The sequence below is a fragment of the Pipistrellus kuhlii genome, unplaced genomic scaffold, assembly GCF_014108245.1.
Source record: "Pipistrellus kuhlii isolate mPipKuh1 unplaced genomic scaffold, mPipKuh1.p scaffold_m20_p_40, whole genome shotgun sequence".
Classification (NCBI taxonomy): Eukaryota; Metazoa; Chordata; class Mammalia; order Chiroptera; family Vespertilionidae; genus Pipistrellus; species Pipistrellus kuhlii.
In genome coordinates, this window is record NW_023425541.1 from 1,580,223 (window position 1) to 1,596,651 (window position 16,429).

A 16,429-nucleotide genomic window follows, 5' to 3' on the forward strand; every position below is an offset into this window, starting at 1 on the left:
AAAAAGAAAAGGCATTCAAAGTGGAAAGGAGGATATAAAACTGTCCTTATTCACAGATGGCATGATACTGTACATAGAAAACCCTAAAGACTACACCAAAAAACTACTATATTTAATAAATGAATTTGGCAATGTAGCAGAATACAAAATTAACACCCAGAAATTGTTGGCGTTTTTATGCACCAATAAAATATAAACAATTGGAAGGATATTCTGTGTTCATGAATTTGTGGAATTAACATTATTAAAATGTTCATACTACTGCCTGGCCAGCGTGGCTCAATGGTTGAGTGTTGAACTATGAACAGAGATCAGAGTTCAATTTCTGGTCAGTGCACATGACTGGATTATGGGCTAGATTCCTAGCATGGGGACTGCAAGAGGCAGCCAATCAATGATTCCCTCTTATCACTGATGTTTCTGTCTCTCTCTCCCTGTCCCTCCCTCTCTGAAATCAATATAAATATATTTTTTAAATGTCCATAGTACCAAAAGCAATATATAGATTCAATGCAATCCCTATTAAAATATCAATGGTATTTTTCACAGATCTACAACAAACACTCCAAAAATTTATGTGGAATCAAAAAAGACCCCCAATAACTGCAACAATCTTAATAAAGAAGAACAAAGTTGGAGGAATACCAATATCAGATATCAAGCTGTACTATAAAGCCACTGTAATCAAAACAGCAAGGTACTGGCACAAGAACAGGTATATAGACTAATGGAACAGAATAGAGAACCAAGAAATGGACCCAAGCCTTTATGCTCAATTAATCTTTGATAAAGGAGGCAAGAATACAATGGAGTAAATAAATGATATTGAGATTATTGGACAGTAAAATAAATGAAACTAGGCCACCAAATTACACTATACATAAGAATAAACTGCTGAAACTGGTTTGGCTCAGTGGATAGAGCGTTGGCCTGCAGACTGAAAGGTCCCAAGTTCGATTCCAGTCAAGGGCATGTACCTTGGTTGCGGGCACATCCCCAGTAGGGGGTGTGCAAGGGGCAGCTGATCAATGTTTCTCTCTCATCAATGTTTCTAACTCTCTATCCCTCTCTCTTCCTCTCTGTAAAAAATCAATAAAATATATTAAAAAAAAGAATAAACTGAAAATGGATAAAAAAATAATTAAAATGTAAGTCATAAAACCATAAAAACCTCCCGCAACCTACACAGCGAGTTTCAGGATCTGGAGGAGGGGCGATGCACAAATGAAAAAGCTAGACAAAAACATGAATTATTAAGGGATTGGGACCAGATGGAGCCTCTTTCTTGAAGCGGCACACTGAGTCCTGGCCTAGTCCACTTTTATTCAGTTTTACATACCATCTTGCCCTCAATAAAGCACGGCAAGCACATAACAGACAGGCTGTCTCAAAGGTCAGTAAAGAACAGTAAGTTCCACTAAACATTTTCTTGAAGTGTATTAGGTCAGGAAATTGCTTCAAGTCACCATGATCTCAGCACGAACAATCAGTGCCTGGTGTAAGCCCTGCAATACTCAAGGTCCACCGACCTCCCGCATTCTTTGGTGCAAGTTCATGATAGTGTTGGTATGCAATGGCTTCCTGGAAAAAAAAAACCTTAAAGAAAACATAGGCAGCAAAATATCAGACATCTCATGTAGTAAAATTTTCACTGATACAATGCCTAGGGAAAAAGAAACGAAAAAATGGGACTACATTAAAAACCAACAACCTTCTGCACAGCAAAAGAAACTGGCAAAAATAACGAAAAGGGAACCCACTACATGGGAGAACATATTTGCCAATGATACATCTGATAGGGGTTAATATCCAAAATATATAAAGTATAGGCAGTCCTCGCTTACATCGACTCGATGTAAGTTGTTTCCTGGTCACGTCGCCATCTCCCATTTATTTATAAAAAAAAATAAGTTCCATCATTTAGACTTATGTACATATGTGCTTTATGATTTTTATTATTTACTTACCACAAGAAAAGGTCAGGAATTGTTTTCTTTTCTTTTCTTTTTCTTTTTTTACTGTTTCATTTCATTACTGCTGTGTATGTGCTCCATGTGAGTGATGTAGATGTTTATGTAAGTGGGTTCTGACTTGCAGTGAAAATCGAGTTGTCGTGCCATAGGAACGGATCTCCAACGTAACACAAGTGCATACAGTACTCATACAATTCAACAAAATTAAGATTAACAACCCAATAAAAAGCTGGGCATAAGACCTAAATAGACACTTCTCCAAAGACAACATACAAATGGCCAAGAGACCTATGAAAAAGTGCTCAATGTCACCAATCACCAGAGTGATGCAAATAAAAAAAACAGTGAGGTACCACTTCACACCTTCCAGAATGGCTACCATCAATAAATCAGCAAAGAACAAATGCTGGCGAGAATTTGGAGAAAAAGGTACCCTAGCACACTGTAGGTGGGAAGGCAGACTGGTATAGCCACTATGGAAAAGAGTGTGGAGTTTCCTCAAAAAATTAAAAATGGAACTGCCATTTGACCCACTGATCCCACTTCTAGGAATAAATCCTTAAAAGCCTTAAACATCAATCAGAAAAAAATATATGGTGGGAGGGGTAGGGGCTTCAAGGAGGGGGAAAGTGGGGGGAAATGTGAGATATCTGTAATACCATTAACAACAAAAAAACATATTTAAAAATGTAAATGCTACCACCACTACCTAAAAAAAGGGAAAGAATATATGCACACCAATGTTCATAGCAGTGTTATTTAGCATAGCTAAGATCTGAAAACTGCCCAGTAGATGACTGGATAGAAAACTGTGGTACATTTACATAATGGAATACTATGCAACTACAAAAAAGGATAAGAGGGAGCCTTTGAGACAGGATAGAGGGACCTGGAGAGTACTGTGCTAAGTGAAATTAGTCAATCAGAGAAAAAAAGTGTCACATGTTCTAACTTATATGTGGAATCTGATAAACAAAATAAATAAGCAAAATAGAGCCAGAGACATGGAAGCATGCAACAGACTGAGGATCTTCAGAGGGAAGGAGGGGAGGGAAGAGATCAACCAAAGAACTTACATGCATACTAGAGGCTTGATGCATGAAATTAATTTGTGCAAGCGTAGGCCTTCCTATCCCCCCCACCTGCTGGTACTAGCTTTCCTCTGGCACCCAGGACCCAGGCTTCCCTCTCAGACCCGGCTGTGTCCGAAATTTTGTGAGAAAGACATCCGGTCTAATTAGCATATCACACTTTTATTTTTTTAGATATGAATAACCCATGGACACAGACAATAGTTGGGTGAAGGCCTGGGGAAGGCATGGAAGTGAGGAGGAAGGGGATCACTGTGGGGGAAGGGGTAAATATGTAATCCTTTCATCAATAAAGATAATTTTTTTAAAAATCTTTAAAGTTCTTGTTTACCAAATTCAACATATGGCTATCTCATATTGGTTAATATTGACTTCTGTTTCTATTCATATTAGGTAACACCTTCTTGTTTCTTCATATCTGTATTAATTTTTATTTTATTTTTGCCTTATAGATTATATATTGTAGAAACTAGTTTGTTTGTTTGTTTGTTTGTTTGTTGTTGTTTTTAGTTCACGTTTTTTATTAACCCAAATACAATTACTTGTCTTCTGGTGTGTTGAAGCAATAGGTCAGACAACATTTGCCACAATAGTGTCTGTCAAAGTGGCTGACCATAAAAACTCCAGCACCACATGTATCTGAAGGACACTCCAGAAGAAGGCAGCTGATTTTGTCATTCTCATCCACTTTGTAGTATTTCAGGACAACCAAATTAATCTTCTTTCTCTTATGCTCATTATTCTTGGGAATGGTGTAAGACTTCTTCCTTTTCTTAGTACCACCACGAAGTCTCAACACAAGATGAAGAGTGGACTCCTTTTGAATGTTGTAGTCAGACAGAGTATGTCTGTCTTCCAGTTGCTTGTCAGAAAAGATCAGTCTTTGCTGATCAGGAGGAATTTCTTCCTTATCCTGGATCTTGGCCTTTACATTTTTTATTGAATCCAAGGGTCCAACCTCGAGGGTGATGGTCTTCCCTGTGAGGATTTTCACAGAAAAACTGCATTTTGGCAGAGATTCCACCGCAGATGGCGGATTGAAAAGCAAGACTGCAAATTTTGTCTTGGCCTCTGAAGGGTGTTGATTTTCATTCTAGTTGGCAAATAAATTACTGGTTGATAACATTGAACTTCAGGGACATGGTTTTACACTTTTTTTAAGGGTGGATCTGTTTCAGTTTTTCCCTTAGTCTTAGGATAAGCCCCTTTATCTTTAGACATAGTCTTTACCCCAAAGTCAAGAGCCTTCGGGTATTTCAATGAAAAGTTTGGGGTATTTACCAAAAGCTATTTATCCCTTTTACTAGTTAGCACTCAGACTCTAAACTCTACATTTACTGCAATGGGCAACAGCTGAAATCTATGCTCAGGACTTTGAGATTTTTAGCTCCGGCTTTCTTCCAGGTCCTTGGAGTAACCCCATGCATGTAAAGTTCAGATTCAGCCAAGGAATTTAGGGACTCCTTCACAGTTGCCTTTTCTCCAGACTTCCCTCTGCAATTTTATGCTGCTCTGGCAATTCCAAACTCTCTTCTGATACTTCAATCCAAAATAATATGACTTTCTGCTTGAATTTAAGCCATCCTGTGATACAAAAACTGGGGAATGTTCTCAGGGGGGAAGAGACATATTTTTGGACCTCATGCAGTGAGATTCTCTTCTTTTTAAGGGTCAAATCTCTCCCATTTTCTACCTCATTTCATTCACTCAATCTTTAATGCATTCTAATGGTTGGTGGTTTTGCAAATAGTAGTTTACAAAATATTTGTCTCTGAAAACTTCACATGTTATCTGTGAAAAGGTAATCAGATAAAAGCTATTCTGCCATTACTATAACCAGAACTCTCCCTCACCTTCTCTTTTAACTCAAAGCCTCATTATATCTGATGCAGGCTATTATAATAGACTAGAGACCTGATGCATGAAATTTGTGCACTGGAGGTGGTCCCTCAGCCTGGTCTGGGCCCTCTCACAGTTCAGGACCTCCCAGGTCAGACATCTGGAAGTCAGACATCCCTCTTGCAGTCCAGGATCCCTCTCACAGTTCAGGATCCTTTGCTTCTTACTGACCACTTGCTTGCTGCTCCTTCACACTTGGCTCGCTGCTTGTTAGTGCTGCTGTAAAGGCAGGAGATGCTCACACCACTGCCACTGCACTCACCAGCCATGAGCCTTGCTTCTGGCTGAGTGGCACTCCCCTTGTGGGAGCACTGCTCAGCCAGAAGCAGGGCTTTCTGCTCCTTTATGCTTCCGTGAATGCGGAAGAGGCTCCTGCCACTGCTGCTGTGCTCACCAGCTGAGAACCCAGCTTCTGGCTGAGTGGTGCTCCCCTGTGGGAGTGCACTGACCGCTAGGGGGCAGCTCCTGCATTGAAATTGAATGGTCAGTGTGCAACATAGCAACTGGTCATTTTGCCATTCAATCTATTTGCATATTAGGATTTTATTATATAGAATTCTTCACTGGCCTCCAGTTGCTTTTGTAATTCATGCTATGAACTACTGCTGGAATGATTTTTACACATAAAAATATGACTCTAGTATCCTCTGATTATAATTCTTCAGTATCTTTCACCCTCCAACATACACAGAATACATTCAAAATTCCTTAGCATGGCCAAGTTCTTGCCTATTTTTTCAGCTTTATATTTGGACAACTTCTCATCCCCCTTGACATCTATGCTCTAACCACACTGAATTACTTGCAGTTTTTCTATTATACCCCACTATCTTGTTTTAGGGGCTTTGCATCCTTCCCTCTTCCTGATATAAAAACAAAAAAAATTGAATAAGATATACTGAATATATATATATATATATATGACTAATATGCAAAATATCCACTTGGGAGTTCTATCAACTGGGAGTTCAATCACTCACTATAACATGCACTAACCATCAGGGGCAGCTGGCAGCTGTTAGGGACTCTACCCATGAACAAATTTTGTGCAGTAGACCTCTATTAATAATGATAATAGACAACATATATTGAATGCATTCTATGTGCCAAGTGCTGTGGTAGGAGATTTTGAAATATTTTTTTAATAACAGCCTTACTACTTAATTACCTTGTAATTCTCATTTTACAAGTGATAACACTGGCTCAGAGATGGTAAATGGTGGAGCAAGAGTCTAGAATCAGACTATGCTGTCTCTCACTCAAGCAAAGTGTACTTATGGGACTTGCAAATGAAAGAACTAAGAATCACCCTTGAGAGCTAAAATGTTGAATTAACATAAAATGAATATTAATAGGATATGCAATGACATCTTAATAAAACAGAATGGTTCCCTTGACAGCAAGGCTTGACTGTAACCTGATGGAAGTTGTTGACATATCTAAGGAAATAATGTGTCAAATTGAAGGGCAGCTGACCAACTTCAGAAGCATACACAGAAAAAATACAGAGACAAACATGAGCAACTCCCTCTAGATATTTTCCAAAGAATATAGTATCTTAGTCTCAGAATCTAATTCTGATAACCAGCATACTTAATGTGGAGAGGGAAACTTTCAAGTTTCTTGACCAAATATTTTTATATATTTAAATCATAAGACTAGTTTCCTTCACTTTTATTTCAAGCTCACTAGACAAGCTTCTTATTATAACTTTACTTCTTTTACTCCTTGCCTACAGGTAAGGTTTACATGTATGTCTTGCAAACATGAAGGGACCCAGACTAAGAGAACATGCTGAGAACAGTATCATGCTTAGGATGGCAGAGAAGAAGGAAAACGTATCCTGGGTCCTACATGATATTACAGAGACACTGAATAAAGCAGCCTGGAACCTTATTTGTCACTAGAGCTCTTGTGTCGGTGAGAAAGTACACATTCTTTATTGTTTATATCAGTTGATTTGTCATATTCTGTTATATGATGCCAACAGCAACCCAACTTATAGAGTGATGCAGATGCCAAAGTCTTTCATGAGGAGGAGGGAATTACTGAGGTGTTGGTTAATGATACCAGTGAGGAAGGGGAGAGTGATATTGCTAATGGCATGAGACTCATAAGCATGGATATTTACACAAAGATCTAGAATAATTACTTGAAAGGAGAAATAGGGAACAAGTAGGATACCTGCCTCACATTCCTGATGTGTGTAGTATGAAAGAAAAACCACCCATAGAAAAAGGGGTGATAGTTATGGCACTGTAGCTAAGGAACTATAGTTATGGCAGGAAATTGATGTGCATAGACTATAGTTATGACAGGATATTGATTGAATGTTTCAAGAAGAATTTGAGGAGATGTGGCTTATCACACAGTGGGAGTTCCAGAGGGTAAGGTAGAAGGGTTTAGGCTAGATGCAAAGAGGGTATTAAATAAAGTTAGTTAAGAGGAAGTACAGAGGAATACAAGTTGAGCATCCTGGTAATAATGACATGCTGGTATATTACCTGTTTACTTTTAGTTTCATTCCATATTCTTTTCCTATAGATGAAATTATGCAAATCAACCTTGCCAACTGGCTTTGACTAATAGGAAACACTAATCAGAGATTGGGTATGGAATAAAGTGTAAGTTAGTGTATTTATCCCTCTCTTTCAGAGGATATTTTCTGGAAAAGGCTATGTCCTCCTTCATAGTTTCATCTCCCCATTGGATAGCTCCATCACAACCTCAGATTCCATCAGCTGGCCTTTACCTCTTTCCTTGCGTTCCTCCAGCACTAGAGAACATAGAAACTTTGCTTTGCTATTTTTTGTTTAGCTTCTCAGCCCTTCCATCTGTGCTACCAATTCCCTATATTAAATTTCCTCTGATTTATGTAAGTAGAGTAGTTTGTTTATTTATTTATTTATTTATTTATTTATTTATTTATTTTGTGACTGATACCAGTAGCTACATTGGCTTGGCTGTGACTGATGCTACACACTTCCAAAAATAATTTTAGAATTATTAATTAATTAATTAATTTATTTATTTATTTAATTTCATATACTTTCTGTTGTTGGTAGTATTGCAGCTATCTCCCTTTCCATCCCTTCTCTTGCCTCCTCTCAGCCCCTCAACTATGTCTTCACTACCCTATCACCTGTGTCCATGGGCTATGCCTTTAAGTATCCTATCTAATAAAAGAGTGATATGCAAATTAACCATCACTCTGCTACACCAAAAGCCACTCCCACCAGCCACTCCCACCAGCCAATCATAACAAGTATGCAAATAAGCCCCAACCAAGATGGCTGTGGCCACACAGAGCATGAGGGAGGCTTGGGTTTCCCTGACAATGGAGAAAGCCAAGCTTCTGCAGCCCTGGCCAGCTCAGGCCTTCACTCCAGGCTACAAAGTTTCAATTATAGAAGATACATAAATTCCAACAGAAATGGCTGCCACCATGGAGCGAGCAGGAAGCTTGGCTCCGTTCAAGGATACAAAGTTTCAATTGTAGAAGATAAACAAATTCCATATACCAGGGCCTCCGCTTGGGTCACTGGAGTGCTTGGCTGGCCTGAAAACCACCACAGGCCCCTAGCCCAGGCTCCCCATGCCCCAAGGGAATCCCACCCTGATCTGAGACATCCTTCAGGGAAAACCAGATGGCCCCCACCCATGCACCAGGCATTTATCCTATCTAATGAAAGAATAATATGCAGATTGACCATCACTTCAACACACAAGATGGTTGTCCCCATGTGGTCAAAGATTCTGCCCCTATGTAGACATAAGATTGCCACCACAAGATGGCCACCAAGGGAAGGCAGTTGAGAGGGACCAGGTCTGCAGGGGAGGGCAGTTGGGGGTGATAAATCCTGCAGGGGAGGGCAGTTAGAGGTGACCAGGTTGGCAGAGGAGGGAAGTTGGGGGCAAACATGCTAGCATGGGAGCAGTTAGCCATCAATCAGGCTGGCATGGGGGTGGTTAGGGGCAATCAGGAAGGCAGGCAGCTAGCAATTGGGAGCCAGCAGTCCTGAATTGTGAAAGGGATATCCGACTGCCTGTTTAGGGTGGCCTAACAGGCAGTTGGACATCCCTCGAGGGGTCCCAGATTGGAGAGTGCAGGCTGGGCTGAAGGGGCAGCCCCATGCACAAATTTCATGTACTGGGCCTCTAGTACTAGCATAAGTTCTTTGGTTTTTCTCTTCTTGTCACCCCCCAACACCACATCGACGTATGTCAGTATGTTCCATGCCTCTATGCTTCAAGTCTTATTTTGTTGGTCAATTCATTATGTTCATTAGAACCCACAAATAAGTGAGATCATGTTATATTTGTCTTTCTCAGATTGGCTTATTTCGCTTAGCATATATTCTAGGTCCATCGATGCTGACCCAAGGGGTAAGAGATCCCTATTTTTTACAACTGCATAGTATTCCATTGTGTAAATGTCCCACAGCTTTTTTTTTATTCACTCATCTGCTGATACACACTTGGGCTGTTTCCAAATCTTAGCTATTGTAAATTGCACTGCTATGAACATAGGAGTACATATACTCTTTCTGATTGGTGTATATATATATATATATATATATATATATATATATATATAATTGATGTTTTTTTTACAGAGAGGAAGGGAGAGAGATAGAGAGCTAGAAACGTCAATGAGAGAGAAACATCCACCAGCTGCCTCTTGCACACCCCCTATCGGGGATGTGCCTGCAACCAATGTACATGCCCTTGATCGGAATCGAACCTGGGACTTTTCAGTCTGCAGACTGACGCTCTACTGCTGAGCCAAACTGGTTTCGGCTGATTGGTATTTTTAGGATATATTCCCAAAAGCAGGATCACTCAGTCAAGTGAAAGTTCCATTTTTTATTTTTTTTTAGAAAAAGCCATGGTGTTCTATAGTGGCAGCACCAGGTTGCTTTCCTGCCAGCAGTAAACTAGTGTTCCCTTTTCTCCACATCTTTGAGAGCATTTGTTGTTTGTTAATTTTTTATAGCCATTCTGACAGGTGTGAGATGATATCTCACTGTGGTTTTAATTTGCATGTCTCTGATGATTAGTGACTTTGAGCATTTTTTTATGTGTCTCTTGGCTATTTGTATGTCCTCTTTGGAGAAATATCTATTCGGGTCTTCTGCCCATTTTTAACTGGATTGTTGGTCTTCCTTTTGTTGAGCTGTATGAGTACTTTATATATTTTGGATATTAACACCTTATCAGATATATCACTAAGAAATATGTTCTCCCATACAGTGGGTTCCCTTTTCATTTTGATACTGGTTTCCTTTGCTATTCAGAAGCTTTTTGTGTTGTCGTAGTCCCATTTATTTATTTTCATCTTAGTTTCATTTGCCCTAGGAGATGTATCTGTAAATATATTGTTATGTGAGATGTCTGTAATTTTACTGCCTATGCTCTCTAAGATTTTTATGGTTTCATGTCATACATATAAATCTTTTATCCATCTTGAGTTTATTCTCTGTATGGTGTAAATTGGTGGTCTAGTTTCATTTTTTTATTTAAAATATAAAGTAAAAAAAACCAGATCTACAAAAATAAATAAATTAAAGTGCACATTGAAATGAGAAAAAAAATAAGTGTGGGATAAGGAAAGTAGTTCAAATGAAGGCTTTCAGTAATGGGATGAGACCTGTTTTTCTGTGGTGCCTGCTGTAGGACACAGAAGCAAATAGGAAACTTTAAATTTGTTGTACAGTGCCACGTGATATTAAAGACATCACCCTTCTGAAACTCAAAGTAGGCAATGATTTCTCTTACACTATGAACATTTCTAGATTTTAATACCACAGTGACCCCCTTAACTGACCTCTGACAAAGGAGCTGCCATGCTATCAAGAGACCATATTTGTATCTCAATAGTTTTCTAAAGAGTTAGTTCAAACAACATCATCAGTATTAACTTGTTCCGGGAAAATATTCTTGTTTTTAAGACATATGCCTTATGAAAGTGAAAACACAGAAGCCAGGACTAACGCATATGGGAGGAGTTCTTGGCCCAAACACTACATTCCAATTCTAAAATGAATAGAAGTCTTAGCCACTACAGTCAGACAAGAGGAGATAAAAGGCATCCAAATTGGAAAGGTTGAAGTAAACCTATAATTATTTACAGATGACAAGATATTGTACCTAGAAAACCCTTTAGACTCAAGCAGGAAACTACTATACTTAATAAATAAATTTGGCAAAGTAGCAGAATAGAAAGTAAACATCCAGAAATCAATGGCATTTTTATGCAGCAATAATGAACTCTAAGAAAGAGAAACTAAAATAGCAATCCCATTTGCCATTGCAACAACAAAAAATAAGATACCTAGGAATAAACTTAACCAAGGAGGTAAAAGACCTGTACTTGGAAAACTATATTTGGTGATTTTTTTGTTTATAGAATTTATCTAGTTCTGTCAGTGGGGTATTAAAGTCCCCTACTATGATTGTACTGCTATCAATATCTCCCTTGATATCTTTCAGAAGTTGTTTTATGTATTTGGGTGGTCCTGTATTGGAGATACACACACACACACACACACACACACACACACACACACACACACACATACCGGTAATGTTTACCAGGGTTATAGCCTCTTGATTAAATTGCTCCCTTTAGTATTATGAAGTGGACTTCCTTATCTTTTTTTATAGCCTTTACTTTGAAATCTATTTTTACTGATATAAGTATTGCAACCACCCCAGCTTTTTTCTCCTTTCCATTTGCCTGAAAAAAAAATTTTCCATCCCTTCACTATAAGTCTGTATGAATTCTTTGTTCTGAGGTGGGTCTCTTGCAGACAGTAAATATATGGGTCATGTTTTCTTATTCATTCAGATACCCTATGTCTTTTTATTGTAGCATTTATTGCATTTACATTTAATGTTATTATTGAGAAGTACTTGTTTGTCATCATTTTTATTCTTAATGTTTGTGTTCCTTCTTGCCTTTCTATTTCTTCTTTTTACATCATTCCCTTTAGCATTTCTTGCATTTCTGACTTGGTGGAAATAAACTCTCTTAGCCCTTTGTTGTCTGTGAAGCTCCTGATTCCACCTTCAATTTTGAATGATAGCCTTCCTGGGTATAGTATTCTCAGATTCAGTCCCTTGCTTTGCATGACTTTGTATATTTCATTATATTCACTTCTGACCAAGTGTGTTTCTTTTGAGAAATCAGTTCATATTGTAATAGGAGATCCCTTAGAGGTAACTTTCTGTCTCTCTTTGGTAGCCTTTAAAATCCTTACTTTATTGTTGATGTTTGCCAATTTCATTACCATGTTTCTTGGTGTCAGTCTTTTTGGATTCATCTTATTTGGGACTCTCTGTGCTTCATGGACTACCATGGTTTTTTCTTGCCAATATCCGGGAAGTTTTCTGTCATTATTCCTACAAACAGGTTTTCTCTTCCTAGTTCAGTTTCCTCTCCTTCTGATACCCCTATTATGTGGATGTTTTTTCATTTTGTGTTGTCCCAAAACTCCCTAAGGCTCTACTCTTGCTTTTTACATTTTCTTTCCAGTTGTTTCTGTGTTTTTGTGTTTTTTCCTACCTTGTCTTCTAATTCACTGATGAGGTCCTCAGTTTCTTCCAGTCTACTGTTTAATCCTTTCATTGTGTTCTTTATTGCAACTTCATATCCTCTTGGTTTCTTTTCATGTTGGTGACATTCTCATTCAGCTCCTTAGAGTTCTCATTGAGTTGTGTGTATTTGTTATCCAGCCATTTGACCATCCTTATAACCATTACTCTAAATTATTTCTCTGATATGTTGCTTGCCTCCATTTCATTTAGTTACTTTTCTGGTGATACTTCTTTTTCTTTATATATATATATATATATATATTTTTTTTTTTTTATTGATTTTTTTACAGAGAGGAAGAGAGAGGGATAGAGAGTTAGAAACATCGATGAGAGAGAATCATCGATCAGCTGCCTCTTGCACACCCCCTACTGGAGATGTGCCCACAACCACAGTACATGCTCTTGACTAGAATTGAACCTGGGACCTTTCAGTCTGCAGGCCAACGCTCTATCCACTGAGCCAAACCGGTCTTGGCAATACCTCTTTTCCTTTCTTTCTTTCTTTCTTTCTTTCTTTCTTTCTTTCTTTCTTTCTTTCTTTTTCTTTTTTCTTTTTTTTTTTTTGTCTTCCCATTTTTTGTTGTAATGTTTTAATTGTTTGTTTCTTAAATCCAATCCAATGGCTTTGCAACCCACGTTCTTTTGGGGGTGGTGCTAGAAGTGCGGTCTCTCAGGACTCCTAGGCTTGGTGATCTAGCAGAGCTCTCTACTTGAGCTATTTGGGTTCTCTTGATGTAATTGGATCTTGAATGTTCGTTTCTTAATTGCAGATGAATTCTCATCATGGGTTGGCAATGTGACTCACCCCTGGCTTCATTGTGAAAGATGTTTTGGATGATATTGTGGTTCTGGTTCTTGTGAGAAAGATCATCTGACGCCTCACTGGTATGTGCTCACTGTGGGTTTCAATAATCCATGGCCTGGGAGGAAGGAGTCTCAGGGCCTAAGGCTCAGATACTGTAGTTTTGGCCAGGGTGGTGTGACTGTTGCTAGATTAACATCACCCTGCAACTACTTATGAGGGGCCCAGAGCCTGGGACATTGGGGGTGGGTGTCTCATATTCTGAGGTTGAGGCAGTGAAATTCTGGCCAAAGTGATCCAACCAGGAGCTGAATCACGAAGGAATTCAGGATCCCATAGCTGGGATGTAGAAATCTCAGCATCTGTTGCTGAAACAATGTGGCCTTGTCCAGGGAGGCAAGTCCTCAGTAATTCATCAAGGTGTCTAGAGGTAGGCAGCCAGGAAAAGGATGTCGTGGATTCTACTGAAGGAGCCATGCATCCTTGGTTGGAGAGGCACACACCCAGTTGCAACACATTGAGGGGCTAGGAACGTCTTCAAGGGTTGTGGACTCGTGTGGCCCACATGCTGGATCAGAGTGATCATGGTGTGCCACTGGCCTCGTGGAGGGAGAAGTCCCAGTTTCTGCTTTAGGGGTTGTGTACGCTTTGTTGAATATGCATGCCCAATGGCTGCTTACAGAGGCACCCTCGAGAGGTCTGCTGGGGCAGTTGGCTTAGGGGGCCCTTGTGGCAGGATGGAACTACCATGATGACTGGAAGCCAGTGGCCAGGGTTGTGCCTTGTGACAGTTCAGAGAAGCACCCAGGGCCTGCCTGTCAAGGGCAGCGGGCTCAGGGGGCTAGCATGCTGGGTCTGTGTGCCTGCAGTGACTGGAGGTTGGCAGCTAATGAGGGGGAAGTCTGATTTTCTGCTGTCTGGGCTTTGAGCTCCTGGTTGGATATGAGTGCACCTAGTGACAGCTCACTGAGGCAACCGGGAGTCGCCTGCTAGGGTGGTGCATGCTAAAAACCATGTGACTGTGATGCCTGTGGGTAGGTAGGCTTGAAGGAGGGGGGGAGTTCAAATTACTTCTGGGGTCATGCACCCTTGTTTGGATATGTGCATGCCCAACTGGGACTCAAGGAGGCACCCAGGAGCTGCCTAGAGAAGCAGCAAGCTCAGTAGGCCTGCGTGTTGGAAAGGCACAACTGCAGTGTCCACAGGTCAGCAGCTGGGGAGGGAGATGTCCCAATTTTTGCTGCATTGTGCCCATGGTTGAAATCATGCATGCTCAGTGGGGGTTCACAGAGGCACTCAGAAGCCATCTGGTAGGTTGATGGGGCTCAGGAGGCCTGCGCTCTGGAAAGGCATGATTATAGTGTCTGGAGGTTGGTAGCTGTGGAGTGGGAAGATTCAGTTTTTGCTGCCAGGCCTTGCACCCTTGGTTGAATTCGTGCATGACCAGTGATGGCTCACAGAGGCACCTGGGAGCTGTTTGCCAGGGCAGCACACTCAGTATGGCATTCATGTTGAAGCTGCTTGACCAAGGCATCTGTGGGCAGGCAGCCAAAAGGGGCAAAGTCCGAACTTTTATTGCCAGAGCTGTGCACCCTTGTTTGGATATGAGTGCACCCAGTTGTGGCTCATAGAGGCACCCAAGAGCTGCCTTTGGGGTGGTGGGCTCAGGAGCGCTGTGTGCTGGAAAAGCATAATTGTGGTGTCCTGAGGTCAGCAGCTGTAAACTGGGAAGACTCAGTTTTTGCCGCTGTGCCCTTGGTTGAATTCCCGCACACCCAGTGGTGGCTCACAGGAGTACCCCATGGCCATTTGCCAGGGTAGTGCACTCAGAGAGGCCCTTTCACTGAAGCCTTGTGACTGAGGTGTCTGTGGACAGGCAGCCAGGAGTGGGGGAAGTCCAAATGTCTACTGCCGAGGGCCTTGTGCCATTAGTTCTGTTTGCACACACCAAGTCATAGCTCAAAGAGGCGCCTGGGGTTCGTTAGCACTCTTGCACTCAGAGGGGCCCTGAAGCTAAAGCCTCATGACCAAGGTTTCTGTGGGAAGATATCTGGAAAGAGGGATTTCAGAATTTCCATTGCTGGGGCAGTGCACCTTGTTTGGATAAGATCGTGCCCAGTGGGGGCTCACAGAGGCACCCAAGAGCCTCCTATGCGTCCTTAAGCTCAGGAGGCCTGCACACTGGAAAAGCATGACTGTGGTGTCCAAAGGTTGACAACTGTGAAGTGGGAAAACTCAATTTTTTCTGCTGAGCCCTGGGTTGAATTCATGCAAGCCCAGTGGTGGATCACAGAGGTACACCAGGGCAGATTGCCAAGTGGTGCATTCAGATAGACCCTTGTGCTGAAGCCATGTGACTGAGGTGTCTGTTGGCAGGCAGCCAGAAGTGGAGGAAGTCTGAATTTCTTTTGCTGGGGCCCTTGTGTCCTTGGTTGGGTTTGTGTGCGCCCAGTGGTGGTGCGTTCATGCACTCAGAGGGGCCCTGGCACTGAAGCCGTGTGACCCAGGTGTCTGTGAGAGGGGATAATTCAGAATTTATACTGCAGGGGCAGTGAGTCCTTGTTTGGATAGGAGCATACCCATTGGTGGCATTGAAAAGTGGCCTGTAGGGTGGTGGGCTCAGGAGGCCTGTGTGCTTGAAAAGTGTGTCTATGGCACTGGAAAAGCATTACTGTGGCATCTGGTTGTCAGCTGCTGGAGGGGGGGGGGGAAATCACACTGTAGAAGCATGTGCTCTTGAAGGTGGAGGTTCTAGAGTCTACAGAACCTTTGGGTGGGGCAGCAGGATTTTGGCTGGAGTGGCTGCAGGGTCACAGGCAGTGTCTAAGGTCTGTTTGAGTGGTGGGGTTGATGAATTCCTAGAAGAGGCTGCTCTCCCCTTCTAGGTGGCATGAACTCCGTGCCCAAGTCCTGTAGCCCATGGAATGCCCGCAGCAGTGATATGTCTCCCTGTCCAGGAGAGCCTGGTCTGTCAGCCCATGCAGATTTAACTGTCCCTCACTCACAAAGACACACACCACACAGATTCACCACTCTCCTTTCACCCCCTCACTCACTCACACACT

General features: G+C 41.3%; 1 pseudogene; it reads right to left on the minus strand.

The window, feature by feature from the left end:
- Positions 1-3,619: 3,619 nt before the first annotated feature.
- On the minus strand, positions 3,620-12,593 carry LOC118704098 (annotated as a pseudogene).
- Positions 12,594-16,429: the final 3,836 nt, after the last annotated feature.